Source organism: Tursiops truncatus, chromosome 19, assembly GCF_011762595.2.
Source record: "Tursiops truncatus isolate mTurTru1 chromosome 19, mTurTru1.mat.Y, whole genome shotgun sequence".
NCBI classification, from domain to species: Eukaryota; Metazoa; Chordata; class Mammalia; order Artiodactyla; family Delphinidae; genus Tursiops; species Tursiops truncatus.
Genome location: NC_047052.1, coordinates 26,613,042 through 26,616,884, shown reverse-complemented (window position 1 = coordinate 26,616,884; position 3,843 = coordinate 26,613,042). Strand labels below are relative to the sequence as shown.

General features: G+C 42.9%; 1 non-coding gene across 1 annotated transcript; it reads right to left on the bottom strand.

Annotated features, from left to right (window-relative positions):
- Nucleotides 1-353: 353 nt before the first annotated feature.
- On the bottom strand, nt 354-455 carry LOC117309337 (U6 spliceosomal RNA). Its single transcript, XR_004523623.1, has one exon. It is a non-coding gene; the product is annotated as a U6 spliceosomal RNA (small nuclear RNA).
- Nucleotides 456-3,843: the final 3,388 nt, after the last annotated feature.

The window sequence follows — 3,843 nt, the reverse complement described above, 5'->3', positions numbered from 1 at the left end:
GTATTTTACTAGGTGCCCTCTTAGGAAGCTCCACGTTCTGATTTCTTCTACTTGTTTCTTCTTGGTGTCGTTTAACGTTTTCTTAAAACCCCCTCACTCACTCCCACATTTCTTATAGAGTTGAGTCAAGAGGCTTGATTGGAATCAGGTTAACTATTTTGGCAAGAATTCTTCATAGGTGATTCAGCATACATTATACTGCCTGACATCTATAGACACATAATATCAAGTTTTCCCGTCATTGATATGTTAGGTTGGATCACTTCTTTTGGGTGGTGACCATCAGATCCTTGCACTGTAAAAGTACACTTTCTTCTTTGTGATTAGCATGTAATCTGTGGGGCGATACTATCAAAAATACGGAATGCTTTACAAGTTCACATCATCCTTGAGCCAGGGGCCATGCTAATTTTTCTGACATTCTTCCAGTTTTACCCTGTGCTATGGAAGCAAGCCCTGACCTGGCTCTCATGTGTACAGATATCCCATCTCTTGCCCCAGCACCTCCTCCTGCTCTAGGTGTCTGTTGGCTGAGCTTAGAATATCCCTGAACTGTTCTAGTTTCCTAGGTAGTAGTTTTGTTTTTGGTTTTTTTTTTCTATCCATGTTTAAGCTGTGTTTTTCTTTGCTCCAGTTTTTCTGTCAATCTGATCCCACCTGCTTTCTATCTTACAGGAATTCGTGAATAATCTGCTCTTCTGGTGGCACTCTTTATTGCTTTCCTGTGTTTTTATGGGTTTCACGTATAGACAGAAATACCTACAGAGAGACAGAAGGTGTCGTTTCAGGACATGTGAGGCAGGAAGTAGGAAGGGCGGTGTGTGTGGTTGTGTTCAATCAGATATCTCTAGCTAATCTTTGCTCTTGGGAAACCGTATTGTTGGGTAACAATGAGTAACTATCAGAGGCTGAAGATAGAAACCAGATTATTACAGACTGGATTGTGCCCCCCCGCCCCGCTAATTCATATATTGAAACCCTAACCTCCAACGTGACTATATTTGGAATTAGCGCCTTTAAAAAGGTAATTAAGGTAAAATGAGTTCATAAGGGCGAGACCCTACTCCAATATGACTGGTGTCCTTATAAGAAAGAAATACCAGAGATGTGCGTGCACAGAGGAGAGGCCATGTGACAACACAGCAAGAAGGCGCCATCTGCAACCAAGGAGAGAGGCCTCAGGAGAAACCACCCCTGCCGACACCTTGATCTTGGACTTTCAGCCTCCAGAACTGTGAGAACTTTTCTGTTGTTTAAGTCACCCAGTTTGTGGTATTTTGTTATGGTGGCCTTAGCAAACTGATACACAGATCATGGAAGACATGTATGACTTACCAAGGAGTTTAGAATTTATTCTGTAACCCATGGGGAGCCACTTGGGTTGTAAGCAGGGTAGTAATAAGATCAGATCTTTGGGGCAGAAAGATCACTATGAGAATAGTGCAAGGGAAACTTTGGAAGATGGAGAGAGCAGAGGCAGAGAAAAACCGGTCAGGAGGCATTTTGAGAGTACAGGTGAGAAGTGATGAGGGCTTGAACAAAGGCAATTTTATGGACAAAAGAATGAAAAAAAGGTAGCATTAGCAGAACCTATTGAAAGGTTGGATATGGGGAGGTGAGAGAGGAAGTAATATTGAATTCTTCCCAGGGTCCTGAATTGGATAGTGATTGCAGTAGACATTTATTTGTTTTCTACCCAGCTTCTGCTTTCCTAAAAGCACCTAGGTTGTCACAGAGAAATTGGCTTCCAGTCTCCCCTGTTGTGCAGCCCATGTGCTTTAGGGAAACTGACCCCATCCCAGCTTTCAAGGTGGGCCTTGAGTGACTTACACTAATTAGCTCATTCCATTGCTCTGGCTCTAGCTTTGGGTTCAGGAGTGAGCATGTGAACTAAACCTGTCAGTGACCATGAATGTCAGAACTCTCTATTGGGACCGGATGATCTCCTTGTTTGGACAAGAATAAAGATGCTTGTAGACCTGACTTAATTGGCAAACATCTTGTGACCCCCAGGGGAATGAGCCATAACTGGACATGACTATGTACAGAGCAAAGCAAAGATTAGATTTCTAGTGACAGTCTTGGGAGGCTGTTGCACTAACCGACCATGAAGTCTTGGACTCAAGTTTTGGAGTCTAGAATCCCTTGTCACTTAAGCTGGTTTGAGCTGGATTCTCCTGTTACTTGCCATATGAAGATACAGGTAATCAGGCAGATGGTGAAGCCATTAACCAGCAGATGCAAGGCAAAAGGAGGGACTGGTGTGAAAGGCAAGAAGTTTGGTTCTGAACTTCCATGATCCCACATCTTTGCTTGAAGTTGATCCTTGGGTCTGGGATGACCCCTCCTCGCATTCGTGGGCCTGCTGGAAAAGTCCTACTCACCCTTGAAGGCCCCATTCTGATGCCCCTTCCTCTGTAAAGACCTTGTAAACCCCTCTGCTGTCCAGGTCAGAAGTCCCCACTCTTCCTGAACTTCCACAACATTTTGGACACGGCTCATGTTACTGTTTCCTTCACTGGGCACCAATATCCTTAACAGCCCAGAACACGTCACATTGTTCTACGCGTTCACATCAGCAGCCCCAGGGTGTCTAATAGGCGTCTGAACATCTTTTTTTTTTTGGCCACACCACGTAGCATGTGGGATCTTAGTTCCCTGACCAGGGATTGAACCCGTGCCCCCTGCAGTGGAAGCATGGAGTCTTAACCCCTGGACCGCCAGGGAAGTCTAAGGCATCTGAATAACTTGATAAATAAACGACAGCTTGTTCTTCCCCCATATTCTCCTTAAACTAATGGATTTACTTGCCACTCCTCTTCTTTCGGACTGAGAAAAACTCTGGCTCTCAGAACATGGATTCAATTATATAATAAATTACCAGAAAAAGATAAAAATATAAGAATGGGAGGAAAGGGTATTTTTATGGAGCTGGGAACACAGAAAAAGAAAAGTTGGATTAAATGAGTTACCTCTGTTATACTGATGCGATATCTGCTCCTTTGCCAAGTTATGAGGGTGACACACAAAGTCTCTGAATATATAAGATGCATCTACAATTTCTGCTGAAGATTGTGGGAAGGATCTAAAATCGGCAGTACCCACACATAAGGTTGCATTATGCCCATCAGTTTATTTTGATCTCATTGAAGGCGTTTTGAAGCAGCGCTCAAGAAATAGCTCAACCAAAAGAACATTTAAATTATGTAAAAATGAACTCCAGTGATTTAAATCCATTAACCTTACATAATAACTTTTCAAACATAGTACTGTAATTTCAAAATTAAAAAATTTTAAGAGTTTGAACTCATAAGAGATAAATTCTAACAATGTTTTCAGGGAAAAGTTGAAGAATAATCATTTATCATCTTCGAGTACATTTAGAAACTTGAATGGGGGGGCGGGCAAGTGTAGCCAAGCCTTTATCAATGATGACAGTAATGAATGACGATAGTTACTTAACAAATGTTTATTGAGTGCTTGCTATGTGCCAAGTATCATTTGGAACGCTAAGGATACAGCAGTGAACAAATGCATATGCATATTGATGATACTGAGGATGTTTACTGAGCCCTTACTATAGGCCAGGCCCTGAGCTAAGCGCTCTGCGTAGACTGGTTCATTCATTCCACTTTCACCAAAACTCTTGAGCTACTATCATATAATTCCCATTTTACAGACGCAGAAAATAAGCTTCCTGGGACTTCCCTGGTGGCACACCGTTTAAGAATCCACCTGCCAATGCAGGGGACACGGGTTCAAGCCCTGGTCTGCGAAGATCCCACATGCCACGGAGCAACTAAGCCCGTGTGCCACAACTACTGAGCCTGCGCTCTAAAGCCC